The sequence below is a fragment of the Pleurodeles waltl genome, chromosome 1_2 (assembly GCF_031143425.1).
Source record: "Pleurodeles waltl isolate 20211129_DDA chromosome 1_2, aPleWal1.hap1.20221129, whole genome shotgun sequence".
Taxonomy (NCBI): Eukaryota; Metazoa; Chordata; class Amphibia; order Caudata; family Salamandridae; genus Pleurodeles; species Pleurodeles waltl.
The window spans coordinates 840,274,770-840,297,446 of NC_090437.1; the positions used below are offsets into that span (position 1 = coordinate 840,274,770).

General features: G+C 42.6%; 1 protein-coding gene across 2 annotated transcripts in view; it reads right to left on the bottom strand.

Moving 5' to 3' along the window:
- Positions 1 to 22,677, bottom strand: part of GPM6A (glycoprotein M6A) — a 504,858-nt gene that overhangs the window by 228,618 nt on the left and 253,563 nt on the right. The window lies entirely within an intron of this gene.

A 22,677-nucleotide genomic window follows, 5' to 3' on the forward strand; every position in this document is an offset into this window, starting at 1 on the left:
TTTGGCAAATTTCTCGGTCCCCTCTGGGAAAATCCATAAACCCTGGGTACCTGTAGAATCCAGTGGTGTGACATTCTTATAGTCCGAAACCCAGGACATATTGTTAGGGGACAGGGACAACAAGTTTTCAAGTTTATTTTGTCCTTGGGACACCTAGGTCCAACCCCCTGTAGCACAAACCCTTTGGCTGCCAGTTTATAGTACCAAATTAAAGACCCGGGGAAAGGACCTGTCTGCAGTTGAGATATGTGTCCATATGCTAATGCTGTTTGAAATTGTACTTAAGGTTCATTAATGCAATGCCCTTATTATTAGGGTGAGCCTTTTAATTAAATGTTGTAAGCTCAGACTGCACTGCTGACAGTAGTTCCAGTAAAAAACGTATATACATGTTTGCAAAGTTTAAAATACAAGACTACATATAATGTTCTAGAATGCTCTATGGCTAAATGCAATATTTGGCAGAAGCTTGAATGCAAGATTGATAATTTTTTGCTTTCAAACTAAAATGTTCATAAAAAATTAAACTAGGAAAAACAGTTTTGCTAAATTACTGTGAAACTTAGGTGCCAGTTCTTTGAAGCATCAGTTAGTAAAATGTGTTTATGCATGCAAAAAATATTCACAATGGAAAGTCAGTGAACCAGTTTCAACAAGATTATGGGAAACATGAATACAGCCAAGCATTGGCAAAACCAATAGGTCCAACATTGGTGGTCAGTCTTTTGGTTTTGTCAGTGTGTGTCTGTTTTGACATGGCTTTTGTAAAACTTTATTGTTGTTGGACCTGCTGGGCCCTCACCATTGTAACAAATATTAGCAAAAAGCAAAAATATTTTTTTGGTTGCAGTAAGTACACATTGTCACAGTAGTTCCTGGCACTGAACAGAACTACTTTGTGTGCCGATATGCTCCTTGTGAAAGAGCAAATTGCGATCACTGTAATGTAATGTAACATGAACTTACAGAGCATGGAACCTGTCACATATAAATGTATCCAGGCACTAAGTAGGCGCAAGTTCTGTTAGTAGGATGAGCCACAATGGAGCCAGCTAATAGATTGATAGAGATACATTTTTAATAAAAACAAAAGGTCTTGGTTAACACCAGACCTAATTAGGGGTCTAATTCTTTAAAAAGTCACAAAATTGCACCCAGGGTATATGTCTTTGCATTAGTGCAGATTTGCATATTTAATGATTCACAAGAAGTTACAGAAGTAGTCCTGGAAACTGTGGTCCTAGAAAATATTTGTGAACTGCATTTTAGCACGAGCAAATAAGCAGGTGTAGATTTACTCATGCGAAAATCTGTTGAGTGTTTACAAGTTCACTTTCTCTTTAACCACTTTTTCCCAGCCTTGGAGGACATTTTACTTCTGAATCTTGTCAGGAGTAAATTTCCAATGTTTCTCAATACTGGAAATTATTAAAAAAGAGCTAGTGAAAACCCTTAAAACATGCAAGTTAATAGCTTTTAACAGACTAAAAAAGGCATTCAAACCTTGGAACTGCTGCTTAACGCTACCTCCTACCCCAGTATGCAGAAAGGTGGATGTTAGACCTGGCATCCTTGGCATGGCTCCCCCTGTCTTTTTGCTTCTACTTCCTGTATTTTGACTGTGTGCTGGACTTGGTTTTTGCTGGTTTTGGTACTCGGGCACGTTACTACTGATGACCAATGCTAAATTGCAAGTGCTGTCTGTGTAAACTGTATGTGTATTTCACTTTTCCATGATTGGCATATTTGATTTATTAGTGAGTACCTAGTAAAGTGCATTAGTGGTGCCCAGGGCCTATAAATCAAAAGTTACTAGTGGGCCTGCAGCACTGATTGTGCCACCCACATGAGTAGCCCTGTAAAAATGGCTGAGACCTGCCACTGCAGTGCCTGTGTGTGCAGTCTTGCACTCCCAATTCGACCTGGCAAGTGTACCCACTTGCCAGGCCCAAATCCCTCCTTTTACTACATGTAAGTCACCTCTAAGGTAGGCCCTAGTTAGCCCCATGGGGAGGGTGCAATGCATTTAAAAGTTAGGACATGTACTGATGTGTTTTGCATGTCCTGACAGTGGAACCCTGCCAAATTCGTTTCTTACTGTTGCAAGGCCTATCTCTCTCATAGGTTGACATAGGGACTGCCTTTAACTATCTTTTAAGTGCAGTTTCCCATTGGGAGCCAATAGAGACATGGAGTTTAGGGTCTCTGAACTCAAAATTTAAAAATACATCCTTTGGTAAAGTTTGTTTTTAGGCTCCCAGTTTGAAAATGTAATTTTAGACAGTGGGCATTTTCAGGCTTAACTATTCTGTGCCTGTGCCTGCTTGTGGAATCCACGTCTGGGTCAGAATTACAGTTGAGTTGTTTGGGAATTCCCTCTAGACAGTAACATAAAGGGAGCTGAGGAGTGTCCTACATATCCTGATGGGTCTCCCGGGCTAGAGTGGGAAGGGAGGAGCTGACACTTACACCTGAAAGGGTTGTGCCTGTCCTTACACAATGCAGTCTCCAACCCCCTGGTGTGCGTCTGAGACCAGGCCTGAGCAAGGCAGGATCTTGTGAACAACAGAGCATTTCCTTTGAAGTTCGCCAAGTTCAAAGACAGAAATGAGTATAAGTAGTGGACCCAAAACCCCATACTTTTAAATTACTTCAGGATCAAGAGGAACCTCTGCCAAGTGGAAGAAATGAAGAGCTGGAGGAGGAGTACTGCCCCTTTCCCTGTGAGTGTACTTTGCTAGGTTGACTAGCAGCTACAGATTCTACCTGGGAGAGAACAAAGACTGAACTTTGTGGTGTTTTCCTGCTTGTGAAGTGTCTCCAAGGGCTTGGACTGAGCTTGCCCCCTGTTCTAAGTCTCAGAGCCATCAACGACTTCCTCTGTCAGCACCTGGATTCTCTTGCTGAGACTCCTACCCTGCCAAGTGGTGCGCAATCCAGTCCTTAGGCCCTTGAAAGGAGAAGCTAGTGGAACCAAGACTGAAATCCAGCCACAGGAGCAGAGCGGGAGAAAATCATGGCTGGAAAATCAACTCAACACCCACTGGCGGCTACCAAAATTGACGCATCACCCATGCAGTGCTGCTCTTCACTCCTGTGTGCCAGAATTTTGCATGCATTGTCACTGGACATCAAAATCACAGTGGATCTGCGGGGACCAAAGCTTGTCCGTCCGGAAATCAACGCATCGCTCTTTTGCGGGAAACCAGAGAAGAAACCACACATGGCCTCACTTGCGAGTTAGGAATCAATGCCTTGCTTACTTTTCCAATGCATGCTCACCCGTGCAGCTTTACCTTTCACGTATACCAGGTACTTTGTGTAAAAAGAATTAATTCATGGATTTCTATGGATTAAGACTCTTCAGAAATTCATATCCTTGCTTGTGTATGTTGTTTTTTTGTTGTTTTGGTCTTGTTTGATTTAGATAAATATTGGCTATTTTTATAAACTGGTGTTGTGTCCCTTTTGTAGTGTTTTCATGGTATTACCGTGTGTGTTGGTACAAATACTTTACACATTGCCTCTGAGATGAGCCTGACTGCTTGTGCCAAGCAACCAAGGGGGTGAGCAAGGGTAGTCTTAAGAGTGTAATTCCCCTACTCTGACTAGAGTGAGGATCCCTGCTTGGACAGAGTGCAAACTGACTGCCAACCAGAGACCCAATTTCTAACATTGGCAAAATAAAGAAATTCCTAGATCTTCAAACCATACTATAGTACGAGCCCTGGCATAATTAGAGGGGCTATTGTCTGGGTTCTTATATGAGATTGTTGTCATAGTTTGTCACCACACTACATTGCACCAGAGATATAAGTTGATTTGTTTACAGGACAAGTAGATTGATGAAGCTACCGCAGCAGGGCCGCATCATCAGGAGTTTCCTTAGAATCCGAAGAAGTGCAAATCAGGCAGCAGCAACTTTGTTAACATGATTCTGCATGAATAGCCTATTGTCAAAGATGACCCCCAGATTGTGAACTTTCTCTGAGTCCCTTAGTTCATCATCTTTTGTCAGTGGTCAGAAGTTTGAAAGACATTTCATTGAAGGTCTATTACCTGAAAAACACAGAAACTCAGTTTTGTCTCCATTGAATTTGAAGGAATTTTCGTAAAGCCTGTTGACAATATAGCTCATACAATTGTGAAAGTAGTCTGGGTCATCAGACTTATTGCTTTCTATGGACAGAATCAATTGTGTGTCATCAGCATAGTTAAAAAGCCTGATGCTATGGGATTTATTAAGGGTTATTAGAGGCCGCATATAAATGTTAAAAAGAATGGGGTTCAATGCCGAGCCTTGCAGGACTCAACCATTTTATAATCAGAACAGTAAGGGGGTAGGGAAACTGCCTCACAGCGAGCTCACAGATATGAACACATCCAATGTAGTGCTGTATCACTGACGCCATACATAGCCAATCTTGCCAGTAACATTTTGTGGTTGACCATGTCAAATGCAGCTGACAGGTCGAGTAGTATCAGGACTGCTGACTGACCACTATCCACCCTCATCTGCAGTTCATCCAGTGCCACTAGAAGTGCTGATTCAGTTCCTTGTCCAGGCCTAAATCCAAACTGCTCCTCATTCAGGAGTTTTTAGTCTTCCAAATGCATGGCCAGTCTTTTGCTCACATAACATTCTAGGACTTTTACAGAAAAAGGTAGTAACAATATTGTTCTGTAATTATTAAGAACCAGAGGGTCCACAGAGGGCTTTTTCAAAAGCGGGGTGACTATAAGCTTTTTCCAGACTCATAGGACATATCCTAGTTCCAATGATTGGTTACCAAACTGTAGTAGTGGAGGGATTAATTCATCAGCCATGTCTTTTCACACTCTGACCTCTGGGTTGTAGATGTTGTTATTACTCGAAAACAGTCCTCAGACATTGGTTGGAAAGATTCTAGCCTATTAACATGGCTAACTGGGATATCAGCTATATTGTAGGCATTCATCCCTGATTGAACAGTTGATGTTTCTTTTCTCAAATCTGATAGGGTAGCTGTAGGGCCATGGTCTGTCATTTGCTAAGTATTTCCAAAATCCTCTAGAATCATTTAATCTTGTTCTCAAAAAATTCAGCAAGATTATCACAGAGTGCTTGAGAGGTTTTAACTACCTGCTTCATGCACTTCGGATCTGATAATTTGTCGTAATGTCAAATACTGTGTTTGCACTATTTGGCACTCTAGCATTTTGTTAGCATAATAATTAGCTTTTGCTTTACATACCTCTTTCTTGTATTTGTTTAAGGTGCTCTTTAATTGTTATTTGTCCTCTTCTAGATATGATCTGTATGAACTGTACCATTTTCTTTCCAGCTTTTCACAAGCTTATTTTGATGTTCATAAAAGTGTACTACAGTATATTAGGGGGCTGAAGATCTACACCAAGTTTTAATATTTCTAATGGGTATTTCTTTATCTAGCATCTCTAAAATAATTTTCTTTAAGGCTTCACAGTTGTAATTAATATTTCAAACATACTTTAAACCCATGGAAATGCCCCAAAATGGTTAGCTCAGCAATCCATATCTTGCACTACCGCAATGCAAACTATACACATAGCGGCAGATAGATAGATAGATAGATAGATAGATAGATAGATAGATAGATAGATAGATAGATAGATAGATAGATAGATAGATAGATAGATAAGTCACCCCAGTATGGTCAAAGAACAATCTTGTCACCACCTATGAAATCCTACAGCCGTTAAGGATATCTCCAGATCAGATTTGTGTCACTTCTGCTGTATTTCCTTTATAATGCCTTTACCCAAACAAAGTCATTTGATAACTACTTGGCCCATGAAAACAATTATGTAAAATTAGTTTCACATCAAATATAAAAAGCACACTTTTTTAGAGTGCTTTGTTCCTTTGTACCAAGGTGTGTAGTGAAATTTAAAAGATGGATAACCTCCCTCCATGGTTCAGTCAAATTAATTCATGATCAAAGAATTGTGATGGACATTATGAAGGGAGAGGCATTATCATTTGAATCTGGCATTTTATTGGAAAAGATTTCCCTGATTTAATTCGTACGTGCTTTTTTTTATGTGGTCCTTACACTTTCGGAACCACTCTTATCTGCCCATGATATCCTTATAAAATGTACCTCTCAGTGCCACATTTTTAGGGTAGAGCGCTCTGGCCCCTGTTATAAGCTCTCTGTGGGTTTTTACCCACGCCCTTGTCATGCCCATCAGTTTGGTTGATTTGTGGGCTTGCATTTTAAAACCAATTGATTTCATTAGTGAAATGCCTTTTCTGGTGTTTAGCCATCCTCAAGAGCACCAGTAAACTACTGAAAATATACGAGGCTCTGTGTTTTCCACATGGCTTCTGGACTAATTTTTCTTTTGATTTCCTATACAGCACGATCTTGCTGGGCAGTAGTCAAGCCCTTTGCATGACATCGACTCTGTTACATGGATAATTGCACTTTTGCTGATACATTTGACTGCAAGCGAACCTCTGTTTCCTTTTGTGTGTCTCCTTCACACTCATGGTGGCCATCGGCTCACTTATGTGAAATGTTTTACTTTTCATTTTCAGTTTATGTGGCAAGAAAAGTCTGGTTAGGAGCTTACAATGCTAATAGCTCTAACTCAAGCAAATTCGAGACCCATTGTATTGCAAATGCCTGTTATAATTGCATCCGAAGAGGGCAGCAGGAACTCCTTTCTGTGCATTGAGAGCAAATGTAATATTGCCTTGAACAGCTTCTATTTCACTATTATTATTCCAAGCAAGTTCATAAGTTACAGGCATCAGTCTTAACATCTATCAATTATTAAAAATGGAATTGTTATTGCATTATAATATTTTGTCATCAATTATCCCTACATTTCATTTCAATTCATCATATGAAATCTCCATTTTGAGTTTCTAAACATATACTGCTTGTGCTTTTAAAAAGGATTCTAGGAAGGCAAAAAAATGTATACATGTGGCAAACCGATCAAGTTTCATATCTTCATGAACCAGTCATTTTAATTTGATGACGATGTTTGGTAAAGACAATTTATCTTTTTTTAAATGTGCGCTGTTGCAATGGGAGATACATTTATCAACGTGAAAATTCAGTATATACATTTCAAGTAGTAGTAGTTCATTTACTTTATATGGGTACATATTCATTTTTCACTGAAAAGTTTAACTGGCTTTTCAATTTCCTCCCAGAAACTTTAAACAGTCATTGTTAGAAATGGGGTTTTTGGTTGGCAGTCAGGTTACCCTCTGTCCAAGCAAGAACCCTCACTCTAGTCAGGGTAAGTCACACACAATCCAAAATTAGCTTGTGCCCACCCTCTGGCAGCTTGGCACAAGCAGTCAGGCTTAACTTAGAAGGCAATGTGTAAAGTATTTGTGCAATAAATCATACAATACCACCATATAGCACCACAAAAATACACCACACAGTGTTTAGAAAAATATATAATATTTATCAGGATAATTGTAGGTCAAAACGAATAAAGTTGTTAATGTGAATTTGTAGAGATATCACTGAAAAGTGATATGAAATGTCTTAAGTCTTTAAAAAGCAAACAAAGTCCCTTTCAAGCACAAAGTACCTGGTTTTGGAGTGGAAAATCTCCTCAGAGGGCCACAGAAGAAGAGATACGTGAAAAAATGGTGTGTGCGTCGATTTCTCCCCAGCACACACGGACTTGCGTCGTTATTTTCCACGTGGGGAAGTCGTGCGTTGTTTTGCTGAGCGCGGACAGTCTCTTTCTGTGAATCGCGGGGATTACCAGATGTCCCGGGTCTGTGAGTGGATTTTCCTGCTTGTTTTCCGGCTGCTCCTTGTTCTGCGGTGCTGCGCGTTGAAATTTTGATCTCACGGCAGGCGTCGCGTCGATTTCTCCTCTGGAGGTCGGGCGGCGTTGTCCTTGCGAAGCCGTGCGTCGAAGTTCCGGTCGTCGCGAAGGCGTCGCGTCGATCAGCGTCGGTGTACGGCGTTTTTCTCGCCGTGGAACAAGCTGTGCGTCGAAAATGTTGGCGCCCGGAGCGTCCAAGTGAAAAAGAGAAGTCTTTTTGGTCCTGAGACTTCAGGGAACAGGAGGCAAGCTCTATCCAAGTCCTTGGAGAGCACTTTCACAGCCAGGCAAGAGTTCAGCAAGGCAGCAGGCCAACAGCAAGGCAGCAGTCCTTTGTAGAAAGCAGTCAGGTGAGTCCTTTGAGCAGCCAGGCAGTTCTTCTTGGCAGGGTGTAGTTTCTGGTTCAGGTTTCTTCTCCAGCAAGTGTCTGATGAGGTAGGGCAGAGGCCCTGTTTTATACCCAAATGTGCCTTTGAAGTGGGGGAGACTTCAAAGAGTGGCTAAGAAGTGCACCAGGTCCCCTTTCAGTTCAATCCTGTCTGCCAGGGTCCTAGTAGGGGGTGTGGCAGTCCTTTGTGTGAGAGCAGGCCCTCCACCCTCCCAGCCCAGGAAGACCCATTCAACATGCAGATGTATGCAAGTGAGGCTGAGTCCCCTATATTTGGGGTGTGTCTGAGTGAATGCACAGGAGCTGTCAACCAAGCCCAGCCAGACGTGGCTTGTAAGGCACAGAAAGATTTAAGTGCAAAGAAATGCTCACTTTCTAAAAGTGGCATTTCTAGAATAGTAATATTAAATCCGACTTCACCAGTCAGCAGGATTTTGTATTACCATTCTGGCCATACTAAATATGACTTTCCTGCTCCTTTCAGATCAGCAGCTGCCACTTCAACAATGTATGAGGGCAGCCCCAATGTTAGCCTATGAAGGGAGCAGGCCACACAGTAGTGTAAAAATGAATTTAGGAGTTTTACACTACCAGGACATATAACTACACAGGTACATGTCCTGCCTTTTACCTACACAGCCCCCTGCTCTAGGGGTTACCTAGGGCACACATTAGGGGTGACTTATATGTAGAAAAAGGGGAGTTCTAGGCTTGGCAAGTACTTTTAAATGCCAAGTCGAAGTGGCAGTGAAACTGCACACACAGGCCTTGCAATGGCAAGCCTGAGACAAGGTTAAGGGGGGCTACTTAAGTGGGTGGCACAACCAGTGCTGCAGGTCCACTAGTAGCATTTAATCTACAGGCCCTAGGCACATATAGTGCACATTACTAGGGACTTATAAGTAAATTAAATAGTCCAATCAGGTATGATCCAAAGTTACCATGTTTTAAAAAGGGAGAGAGCATATGCACTTTAGCACTGGTTAGCAGTGGTAAAGTGCGCAGAGTCTAAAAGCCAGCAAAACAGGGTCCAAAAAGTGGAGGGAGGCAGGCAAAAAGTTAGGGGTGACCACCCTAAGGCATGTCAGGTCAAACAGTCATACTCAGTAGGTCAGATGTTTTGTGTTTTTTAGTAGACCATTCTCTCTCTCTAAAATACTTTCAATAAAGAGGTATATGTCATGAGTATATGTCACTCTTAATTCTAGTTAAAATGCAATTTGACCATAGGGCCCCATAACCCCATACAAAAGATGCAATTCAACATGACCACTTTGCCGTAACCAAACGTGATGTAATGGGCTGGTAGCCCCCCCCCCACAAGGAGGTTACTGATCCAGAGGGTGGGGCTGTGCAGCCCGTTATGAGTCAGACCCTGAGAGTCTACTAAGAACGGAGGGATTTAAAAGTCTCTTATAATGAGGTTGTACATTTAAACATTCTGAGTGGAAAGGCTAAAAAAAAAGATGGTTGTATTGAAGAAAGGGTTCCTTTGAATTCTTGACAAATAAACATGTGCAGTATCTAGAATATCCTTTTAGGAACCCTCATTCTACTAATACAGTGAGCTGGATGCATCAGATTCAGTTTAGATTATATCACTGGGGAATTTATTTTACATCTTTTGAGGTATTCATCTCACTCTGTGACTGGTATGTTCTCAAAATATCAGAGGCCCATACAGAACTTAATTTGTAAAAACTTGTTTTAAGCGCCCACTGCTTCCATTAATGAATGCTGGAAATGAAGAATACAAATGCTGCTTAATCTCAATTGCATCTAATGCCACTTTCATCCACAGCCCTTCACTTTTGTCTCTTTATTTCACTCTTGCAGTGTTTTGTCATCACTGCTTTATACCTCTGTTAATGTTTTCCAATGTATTTCCTGCTCTTTCCTTTTCCATTTCTTACCTTTCTCGGTTCTTGCTCTGGGTCCCCAGAACTGAGTATAACAGCCCACCACTCTGAACCACCAGCACAAATTAAACACTTGGCTCACAATGTTTGAAATGTTATTAATGGATCTCTGTTGTGATGTCACCTTGTGCACTTGTAGAATGTTCTCTGCCAATTATACCAACTTAAACAAGCAACCTGACTTGACATATCTCACCAAATGCCTCCAGATGATAATCAAAGAATCAATGCTAACCTGCTAACCACATGGTCCATCATCACCCCAGAAGAAACTGCTGCCACCAAGAAGTCCACCCACTCAGGACCCTATTAGACCCCTGCTCTACCAAGCCTATTCCAGAGGACTGCAACCAATCAGCATTATGCTCACACCCATTCTAAATGCCACCACTTGCTCTACGATCTTTCCAGATTTTTGGAAACTGCCAACTGTCCTCTATTGCTGAAGAAGCCCTCCACAGACCCTTAAGCACTCTATATCTACACACTGATCTCCCTGCTATCATTCCTGGCCAAGGTCTTAACGAAAATAATCACTAAATACCTCAACAACCACCAATTTATCAACAACATTCAGTCTGGTTTCAGATCAAACCACAGCATGGAAACTGCCCTTGCCGCCATGATGGATGCCATCCGATTGACCCTGGATGGAGGAGACATGGCAAACCTCATCCTCCTGGAACTTTCTGAAACATTTTCCACGGTCTCCCATTTCATCCCATCTTCATCGAACAACTACACAATATTAGAATCTAAAGACAGGCACTCCGGTGGATTTATTCCTTCCTCAGTGGAAGGACCCAGTCAGTCAGCCTTGTACAGTACACCTCAGACTCCCACAACCTCACCTGAGAGTTCCATAAGGATTCTCCCTGAGTCAGACCTTCTTCAATGCTTATGTGATCCCTCTAGCCAGCATCATTCACTCACAACATCAACGTCCTCTCCTAAGCTGACGACACATAAGTCTCTCCCTCACGGACAAGTCATCCAGTACCCGGATCAAGTTAATGGCCTGCATGACTGAATTCTACAACTGGATGAAGATCAGCTCTTTGAATCTGACACTGACAGGACTGAAATCATTATCTTTGGGAAGATCACTTCAACATAGGACTCCACCTGGTGGCCAACAGAGCTAGGATCAACACCCACGTCCACCACCCAAGCTGATAACCTCAGGATCGTCATGTCATCAACAGCAAACTTAAAATGACCTTCCAAGTCAATGCTGTCACCGTCTCATGCTTCCATACCTTGAAGATGCTGAGAAAGATTTTCAAATGTCTCCCAATAAGAACCCAGAAAACCCTCAAACACACCCTTATCACAAGCAAGTGGTCACTAGTAGAGGGGAACAGGAAAAAATGCTTGAAGAAAACCAAACCCACATCACCCTTGCTAACTGGCATGGGAACACAGTCTGAAGTTCCAACACTAGCTTCAGTGCCTTTTTAATTTGTGCAAACTTTATTTCTGGAAGCTTAAATAAGTCTGCAAATCTGCACGACCTGAGAAGCTCTGTCTGCTGGAAGATCCGACTTCTCCCAATTCACTACAAAACCTAGACTATCAATCAGCTGGACCTGCATCACTAATATGTTCTTCTCCTGATCCAGGAAGATCATGGCATCTAGATCTCTCACTATTCAGAGACTTTACGCCCTGAGTTCATGCATCAGGTTTCAGAAATTTGGTGAAACATCACGACTAGGAAGACAGCCCAAAGAGCAGGAAAGCAAACATGTTGATCTGATCCTGCAAAATGAACATAAGAAACTTTCTGTGGTGCTGATAGATGAGAAATGTTAGATAAGCATCTTGGAGCCCTAGCCAAACTATCCAGTACCATCAGAGCAATATATTCCCAAGATGAATTGTAGTCTCTATCTTGAACTGTGGTACATCATTAAATTATTGAGGCTCTTCAAGTTTATGATAGGATGAAACTTGTTGTTCTTTTTCTTTACAATGAATATCTTGCACACACAACTCTATAGATCTTAAGCACATACCTCTATTGCTCATTTCAGCAGCAAATCTCCCATCTGATGCAATGAGCCCCATTTCTTTCCAGGAAAAAAATAATAATACCCGGGAGATGAGTTTGAATCAAATGGGAAAATAACTCTATCCGAAAACCTCTTACAGTCTGAAGAAACAAAGCATCGCTTGACAGTCTTATCCAGCTACATACAAAATTATCTATCCTGCCCTAAACCTTCACAAAGGAACTAGAAGGTAGATTTACCTTGCAAGGCAACTACTTTCTATTGTCCTCTAGCTGAGGGCATGTGGTCTCCTCTCCTTTGGGGAGGAACAGTGGCAATAGTACCGGAAGGACTGACCATTTCAGGGTATGTTACTTGGTCCAATGTGTCTAACAAATTGATCCCAGTTATCTTCTGACCCTGAAAAAACACATCTACCAGAGGAATGTGCCAGGAAAGAATGATCTTTGACCAGTCAAGAAAAATATTGGATGCAGTCACTGATCTCTTAGAAAAGCATCACCAAACAAGAAGCACCCTGAACCCTCCATTTACCTATCAGATCTGGCAAAGTTCCCTTGCTTTGGGTCAATCCTTACCAGTACCACCTTTTTTGTTTCTAGAGACATGCCTGATTTGACTGAACTGGCATTCACTAAGAAAAATAAAACATTATGGGGCAATCATATACATACAGTGCTCAAGTGCAAAACATAAATGAAGATTTGAATCTGGTCAGCAATGCTTAAACCATATATATATAATATATATATATGTATGATACTAAAAAATTATGATGAGAAAATAATTCTTTACTGCCTCAAAGAATAATTCTCACACTACTTTTCACAGGGAAACAACACTTTTTCCTTCAATGTGATTTACCTGCTACACAAACCTAACCCCTCCAGTCCTGATTTTGATAAAAAAACATTTGTTAAAAGAAACACAGATTAAAGAATGCCATGGAATACACCTTATATGCTGATGCCCAGTGTACAATTTTATTTTTATTAATGTTGTTCAGAGAGGGGAGAAACATCATGACACGCTCAATATTTCCCGTCTCATAAACTATGGCCTTCCTCACACTTAACAATAGTAATACATAACATTTTACAATCTGCACTTCTGCATATATATATATCATATATAAATATACATACATATATAATACATACATAAATACATACATAAAATACATAGTTTTATTATCGACTGATACACATACTTACAAATATACATAGATATATTACATTGCGTTGCATTGAGTTACTTTTGCTACTTAGTCATGTAGTAAAATATCAAACATTAAAAAATAGCTAAAAAGTGTCCTGAAAATTATAGGACATCTGAAAACAAAGCTATTCCATAATATATACACCTTTATGTCTTTTTTGCACCTTAGCAATTCTGCATTCCATTCCAAATGCTTCTGATACTGGATTGTCAATGCTATAATATACCTAAAATGCATGGAAAATGGGAATTAGGGGCCTAGCCATGCTCCCAGCAATGCCACCAGTTACAATTGGAAGGTCACCATTTGCAGGTTACCTTTCAATTATATGAATATTATGGCCCAGATTTATCAAAGGATTGTGTTGCCCTTGCGTCACACAAGGAGAAGCAAGAGCAGTACAATCCTTAAATCAAATTTATCAAGCCACACAAGGCCACCTTGCATGGCCCTGGGTTGCTTGGTAAATCTGGAGTAACACAATTCAACGCAAGTTGTGGCCTTGTGTTACCCTGTGCCAGAAAGGTGTTATGTGGGTGGAGCATGGGTGTTCCCACACATCCACCCATGTTCTTTTGTGCACTCGCAGATTTATCCTAAACTATTAAACCTTAGAGTGCATCAAAATTTAAAACCTTCCCCATAGAGATGCAACAAGGAGGAAAATATTTATTTTGCCTTGTAGTTTCCTCTTTTTAAGTGTGCTGCCTTCTACAACACACTTAGCAAGAGGAAGCCTCTCTAAGGAATTGTTCTTGTGGAGAAAGGTGTACCTTTCTGCACAAACCAATTCAACTTCCAACACAAGCACCCTTGCACCACGGCATAGGGATGCCTTCATTGAAGCTAGGCAGCACATAGTATACCAGCGCAGTTAGAATGTGCCATATCTAGGTAAATATAGCACATTCCTAACCTCTTCATTTGACGCAGTGCATCAAACTCTCTTGCTATATTTAATCTATAGATAAATCTGGCCCTGTGTGTTTTTTTGCGTTTTGCAAGATTCAGGATCAGCACGGCCTATTATGGATCCTGTTGTTCAAATATTCTCTCAAAAGAACGGATCAGTGATGCCTGCAGCTAGTGATTTGTTGTGTCACTCTGCCCACCACCAATACCACCAAAAAGATGCTTACAGTGTCTCCAGGTACACAACCAGTCCAGGTAAGCCACAATCTATAAAAGACCTACTGTGCATGCTACACACCTGCCTGCTAAATGATCCTGCTATGGGACACTCAGAACACAGTACCAAAGTTCTAAAGTTAAATATACCAACAGGTGTAAGATAAGAAAATGGTACGACCATCCCAAGTCCCAGCTTCTGATTGACTCTTCTTCTCACAAATATTAAAAGTTGGGAAAGGCAATGGGGCAGGCTCTGCCACTCTTTCCAGCTGAGCAGGTAGTTCAGTGCTGGTTTGAGCCATTTCACACACTTAGCAGGGAAGAAGAACACGTTCTGTTCGGGAAACATCCTTTTTTAAGACTTTTTTTTTTCCGAAGGTCGTGGTTAACGAAAGCGCAACAACGCTTTTTTTAACCACGACTTCGGTTTTTTGTGCCTTAACTACGTATGTTCTGAACAACGAACATGTGTGGTTAAGGTACAAAGAAGGGACTTGGCGAAAGTAAGTGTTGGTTTAGGTTTTGGGGAGGGGGTGGGGTGGGGGGGTTGGGGCGTTTTTGGTTTTGGGGAGTGGGTGGGGGGTCAGGGTGTTTTAGGTTTTGGGGTGGGGTTGGGGGGGTGGGACGTTCTTGGTTTTGGGGAGTGGGTGGGGGGTCAGGGGGTTTTAGGTTTTAGGGTGGGGTTGGGGGGGTGGGGCGTTTTTGGTTTTGGGGAGTGGGTGGGGGGTCAGGGGTTTTAGGTTTTGGGGTGGGTTTGGGGGGGTGGGGCGTTTTTGATTTTGGGGAGTGGGTGGGGGGTCAGGGGGTTTTAGGTTTTGGGGTGGGGTTGGGGGGGTGGGGTGAGGGATGTAGGGTGAATGGTGCCTATTGCTAATGATTTTATCAGGAATGCCTTTACAACGAAATATCGTTGTTAAGGCATTCGTGGTAAAATCATTAGTAGTAGCAACGAGGTCGGTGTTCCGACCTCGTTGTTAAGGCAGTAGTTTTTTTTGCAGTCGTTGTTTCGTCGTACAGTCGTTCTGTTCACCTGCCATGGAACAGTAAAACCCTATAATGAAGCAACTGCCTTGCCTTGAATGACAAGATGCCAGGAGCTATTCCTGGTAACTTCAACACTGCAAATACCTGAAACCTGGTATGGCTAGCTGCTAAAAAGCACCACATCACATAATGACGTTGTATTCCACCTGGTACACGCACACAAAGAAAGCAACCTGCATTACTGCTAGCACCAGAAGTCAGGTGCGGCTACCCGCTATAACACTGCACCCCAAAGACATCAGGGAGTCTGTTCGGTGCTTGGGATTAGCCCAGCAACACAAAACATTAAAAGATCCTTTTCCCCAAAGCAATGAAAAGGGAGACCTGTGTTAATCCAGATGATTGATGAACCCAGCCCTGAGGATGATATCTTAAAAAGACATCCCCGTCTAACTAGTGGTTGAAAAGTGTCAGCGATTTCAAGCCCGAGAGGGGAGGGAGACCTTTTCACTTCATCCAAAGGAAGGTGACATTAGCTCAGGGAAGCCAAGTATTTAAATGCCACGGAATTGGGACTCTTTTTTATTTGTTCCCCTCCTCTGAGCCTACACATTGGGGAAATTTGTGAACTCTTACTAACCCTGAAGAATGATACAAGTGTAGTTACCTGAACAATGTCCCTGAACAATCCAACTTATAAAAAGATTTTTACTATATGGTCAAGTAGTCTGTTAATGTGTGTACATGTCCGTTATATATAGGCATTGCACCCTGCCCTCTAGGTTGGTTACAGTGTACCCTAGAGGTGACTTGCATGTATTAAAACTGAAGGTTTAGGCCAGGCCAAAGGTTTATTTTGCCAGGTCAAAATGGAAGTGTAAAACTGCACACACAGGCTGCAATGGCAGGCTTGAGACATATTTAAAGGGCTATTTAAGTGGGTGGCACAATTGTTGCTGTAGGCCCACTAACAGCATCTAATTTACAGGCCCTGAGTACATGTAGTGCCACTTTATTGGGAAATTATGAGTAAATTAAATTTGTGCCAATTGAGTGCAAGCTAAGGTTACCATGTTATAGCGAAAGAGTACACACACTTTAACACCAATTAGCAATGGTAAGGTGTGCAGAGTCCTATTGCCAGCAGAAATAAAGGCAGCAAAATCAGGAGAATGGAAGGCGAAAAGATGGGGGTAACAAACCACACAAAGGGTGTCAGATCCAAAGTACGCACAGACACACAAGAAAGGGAAAGACTTGAAATGCTCCTAAGGATCAGAACATGGGAATTACAGAGTCTGAACACCTAAAATGGAAGCCCTGATCTAGACACAATGATCACAGGCAACCTGATCAAACTGTCTTGCTCCCTTACCTCCATTAATAACCAGGACTCTGCCTATGTTTGCTTACTCCAGACCTTAGTACTTGTGTACAAGCTACTAATTAGGATCTTGTAATGGGACACAGTCCAGCCTCTTTTACTGGAATTGAGTACCAGGAAAGCAATTCCATGTGTTGTTCTTCAGTTCATGAGTTGTATCAGTTATTTTGAGGCACTGCATGAAGGACTTTTGATGTGGAAATTTTTCAACGATTGAAGATGATGACAATTTACCATTTTTGGTTTGTGTAGTAGACAAGCAATTGCTACTTTTCCAGCTTTTCAAACGTGGCAGTTTATAATTGCAAGAAATCAGGTTATTGGTTTAGGGGGATGGAAGCCCTACTGAGGCAACAACCACCATGCTTGTCAAGGGTGAACCAGAAAAGTCAATAAATCAACTTATGCTCAACACTCTGGTAGCTTGGCACAAAGCAAGCAGTCAGGCATAGATTAGTGTCAAAGTGTAAAGTATCTATGCAAACAAAGAGTTATAAAGTGAAAACACAACAGAAGAAACATTCAAAACCAATTTAGAAACATGGAGTAAATGTTTATTAACCTGTTGGGTGCCCAGGACGAGCTGGTCTCGCCCTCGGCATGACAAGACCAGCTCGTCCTGCTATGTGTCCCCAGGGGGAGCGCTAGTGCTCCCCCAGATGGCCGAGTACCCCCCCCCCAGGGCAGAGATGGAAGGGGAATCACTTCTCCTTCCACCCCTGCCCCCCGTCACCCCCCTTTGCCGTCTGATGACGTCAGCGGCCTTCCATCCGGCGCTGGAAGCTCAGATTCCAGCACCCGATTGAAGGAGAAATGCTTAGCTCTTCTCCTCCGATCACGTGGAGGAGGCAGAGAGGCAGAGATTTTATGTCTCTCTGAGCATTTCTGCTGCCCTGAAATAAGAGGAGCGGCCCCTTGGGCAAGGGCCACTTCTCGGGGGGGGAATTATTTCTAGGCCATTTCTGCCCCCCCGGTGACAGAAATCCACTAGACACCAGGGTTATTTATATTTCTTGATTTTTTTCTTCATTTTTTAATGTTTGGGAGCGACCCCTTGGGCAAGGGTCGCTCCTGGGGTGGGGGGGAGATTATTATTAGGCCATTTCTGTCCCCCTTGGGGGCAGATCGGCCTATTTTTGTTAAGCCAATCTGACCCAAAGGAGGCAGAAACCTCTAGACACCATGGATTGGTGTGTGTGTACAGTATGTGTGTGTTTTGTTTGGGGGGGCAGCCCCGTGGGCAAGGGTCACTCCCCATGGGGGCACATTACTGTTGGCCATAACTGCCCCTCCTTGGGGGCAGATTGGTCTATTTTTGGAAGGCCCGTCTGCCAAAATCCACAGGTAGGCACTTTGCAAAAAACATCTATGTTTTCTTTGAGAAAATGTGATGTGTCCACTTTGTGTTTTGGGCATTTCCTGTTGCGGGCACTAGGCCTACCTACACAAGTGAGGTACCATTTTTATCGGGAGACTTGGGGGAACACTGGATGGAAGGAAATTTGTTGCTCCTCTCAGATTCCAGAACTTTCTGTCACCGAAATGTGAGGAAAAAGTGTCTTTTTAGCCACATTTTGAGGTTTGCAGAGGATTCTGGGTAACAGAAACTGGTGAGAGCCCCACAAGTCACCCCGTCTTGGATTCCTATAGGTCTCTAGTTTTTGAAAATGCACAGGTTTGGTAGGTTTCCCTAGGTGCCGGCTGAGCTAGACGCCAAAATCCACAGGTAGGCACTTTGCAAAAAACACCTCTGTTTTCTTTGAGAAAATGTGATGTGTACACTTTGTGTTTTGGGGCATTTCCTGTTGTGGACACTAGGCCTACCTACACAAGTGAGGTATCATTTTTATTGGGAGACTTGGGGAAACGCTGGGTATAAGGAAATTTGTGGCTCCTCTCAGATTCCAGAACTTTCTGTCACCGAAATGTGAGGGAAAAGTCAGTCTTTTTTTAGCCACATTTTGAGGTTTGCAAAGGATTCTGGGTAACAGAACCTGGTGAGAGCCCCAGAAGTCACCCCATCTTGGATTCCCCTCGGTCTCTAGTTTTAAAAAATGCACAGGTTTGGTAGGTTTCCCCAGATGCCGGCTGAGCTAGAGGCCAAAATCCACAGGTAGGTACTTTGCAAAAAACACCTCTGTTTTCTTTGAGAAAATGTGATGTGTCCACTTTGTGTTTTGGGGCAATTCCTGTCTCGGGCACTAGGCCTACCCACACAAGTGAGGTACCATTTTTATTGGGAAACTTGGGGGAATGCTGGGTGGAAGGAAATTCGTGGCTCCTCTCAGACTCCAGAACTTTCTGTTACCGAAGTGTGAGGAAAAAGTGTTTTTTAGCCAAATTTTGAGGTTTACAAAGGATTCTGGGTAACAGAACCTGGTGAGAGCCCCACAAGTCACCCGGTCTTGGATTTTCCTAGGTCTCTAGTTTTAAAAAATGCACAGGTTTGGTAGGTTTCCCTAGGTGCCGGCTGAGCTAGAGGCCAAAATCCACAGGTAGGCACTTTGCTAAAAACACCTCTTTTTTCTTTGGGAAAATGTAATGTGTCCACGTTGTGTTTTGGGGCATTTCCTGTTGCGGGCGCTAGGCCTACCCACACAAGTGAGGTACCATTTTTATCAGGAGACTTGGGGGAACATAGAATAGTAAAACAAGTGTTATTGCCCCTTGTCTTTTTCTACATTTTTTCCTTCCAAATATAAGACAGTGTGTGAAAAAGACGTCTAGTTGAGAAATGCCCTGTAATTCACATGCTAGTATGGGGACCACAGAATTCAGAGATGTGCAAATAACCACTGCTCCTCAACACCTTCTCTTGTGGCCATTTTGGAAATACAAAGGTCTACTTGATACCTATTTTTCACTCTTTATATTTCAGCAAATGAATTGCTGTATACCCAGTATAGAATGAAAACCCACTGCAAGGTGCAGCTCATTTTTTGGCTCTGGGTACCTAGGGTTCTTAATTAACCTACAAGCCTTATATATCCCTGCACTCAGAAGAGTCCAGCAAACGTAACGGTATATTGCTTTAAAGAATCTGACATTGCAGGAAAAAGTTACAGAGTAAATGTTTTTATTTCAGTTGTAATTGTTTCTGTAGGAAACCCTTGTAGGATCTACAATACACAAAATACCCATTGCTGAATTCAGAATTTTGTCTACTTTTCCGAAATGTTTAGGTTTCTGGGATCCAGCAATGGTTTCATACCCATTTCTGTCACTGACTGGAAGGAGGCTGAAAGCACAAAAAATCATAAAAATGGGGTATGTCCCAGTTAAATGCCAAAATTGTGTTGAAAAATTGGGTTTTCTGATTCAAGTCTGCCTGTTCCTGAAAGCTGGGAAGCTGGTGATTGTAGCACTGTAAACACTTTGTTGATTCCAATTTCAGGGAAAAAAACACAAGCCTTCTTCTGCAGCCTTTTTTTCCCATTTTCTTTAGAAAAACAACATTTTCACTATATTTTGGCTAATTTCTTGGTCTCCTTCTGGCTAACCCACAAAGTCTGGGTACCGCTAGAATCCCTAGGATGTTGGAAAAAAAGGACGCAAATTTGGCGTGGGTAGCTTATGTGGACAAAAAGTTATGAGGGCCTCAGCGCCCTGTCCAAAATTGCCAAAAAAAAGGCCTGGCACCTGAGGGGAAAAAGACCTGGCAGCGAAGGGGTTAATAAAATAATACAAGAATGACAAAAATACAATAATTAGAACCGAAGATATAAAATTTTGAAGTTTTAGGTAGATTAGCTTTTGAAAGCACAAAGTGCCACTTGCAGTCATCTGGCCCTGCTACACCAGGGGAAAGTCACAAGTTTGGGTCAACCACGATGGAGCACAGGCCAGATACTGGGACCAGGTAACTGTAGAGAAGTTACCTTCTCATAGTCTGGTGAAAAGGCATCCATTCACTGTGGAAGAGGCTGCAAAGAGCAGGGAGACAGTTGTGGATAGTCGTTTATGTAGCGTGAAGAGCATGCCTGATGTTGTCAACAGTCTTCGCTGTAGGTGAAGATTCGGTCAAGCATCAAAGATGGTCCCTGCTGGACTTTTCATTAATGGTCACTGCAAGTTGTTGTTGCTGTAGCACAATGTGCAGATAGAGCATTGATAGACGCTCTCTCATGAAGACTCTGGTTCATTGGAGCTTCATATTGGTGATTGTCCTGGGCAGCAGAGCTTTGGCACAAATGGGCCATTCACTGTTGTAAAGAGCCAAAAACTTCCTGATTTCACCTTTCTTTGCAGGATGAACTGAACTAATGCCAGTCAGGGGTCGAGGACTTGGGGAGGCTCTTAGGAATCAGAACTCATCCTAGCAGAGGCCTCGAGGGCTGAGTAAGGTCCAGTTCGAGGTTCAGTGTAGCAGATCAGCTGAGCAGTTGCAGGGGGGCCTCTGAAGCTTGTTGTGTCTCAGTAGCTCAGACAGAGGTTCAGCCAACTAATCCTTGGAGTTACTCATGTAGCCTTGGATGAAAAGAGTGGTTCCATTCTTCCTTCTCAGAGATCAAGGCAATCCTCAAGCAGAAGGGCAGTCCTCTGGGGGTTAAGGCAGTCCTCAAAAACCATGGCAGTCATCTCATGAGCGAGGCAGGCAACACTCAGCAGCGAAGCCATCTAGGAAAAAAGGCAGTCCTTCTACTGTAATGTACTTAGATCCAGGAATGTATTGATGACTGGTTTATGTCGATCCAATATTGAGGTGTGGGCATTCCCTGTAGTATACCCACATCTGGTTCTAGAAAATTCTTCCCCTTCCCTATCAAGGCTCCAAGACATCTGGGGTGACAAAAGACTGTTGTCAGGTTCCTTTATGTGTGCTGGAGGCAAGCCCTTTAATGTGTAATTGGGGCAAGGTACAGCTTCACTGCAAGTCATCCTAGCCACACCTAGGCCCAGATGTAGGTAGGTCAGATTCGCAAAATCGGATGCAGAACGGTGTCTCAGACACCGTCTACGAGTCGCTATGGGGTCGCAAAGACCCACCTCATTAATATTAATGAGGTGGGTCGCATTTTGCGATCCCATAGCGAGTCCCTGCACTCACAGGGATGGTGGCCTGCTGAAGACAGCAGCCCTCCATGTCTGTGACTGCTTCTTAAATAAAGCAGTTTTTAATTTTATTTTGCAGCCCGTTTTCCTTAAAGGAAAACGAGTTGCAAAATAAAAAAAATAACGAAACCATTTGGTTTCGGTTTTTCAGAGTAGGCAGTGGTCCATTGGACCACTGCCTGCTCTGAAAAACCCTTTTTGGCAACATTCACAAAGGGGAAGGGGCCCTTTTGCGAATGGGTTACCACCAGTGTGACACTGGCGGTAACTGCGAATTGCTTTGCGACCGCATTCGCGGTCACAAAGCATTTTAGCATTGCGATGCGAGTCGCAAATAGGAAGGGGACACCCCTTCCTATTTGCGAGTCGCATTCACAATTTGCGAGTCGGTACCGACTCGCAAATTGTGAATGAGCATCGCAATCGGCATTTTGCATGGCGCAAACTGCGATTTTCGCAGTTTGCACCATGCAAAATGCTTGCTACATCTGGCCCTAAGTCCCTTTTCATCTCACTGTTTTGAAGGAATACACAAACCCCAAAAGCAAAGCCATTCACAGTCACATCACAGAGGACACTGGCAGAAGGCACAAATAGGACGAAAATGCCAACTTTCTAAAAGTGCCATTATTAGAGTTGTGACTCACAATCTGACTTTACTACTAAAGAAGTTTTTTAATTACAATTTGGTAACAAAGTCCTTCTTAGTTTTCAGATAAATTCAGTAGGAAAATCATATGCTTTCCAATTCAGTAATC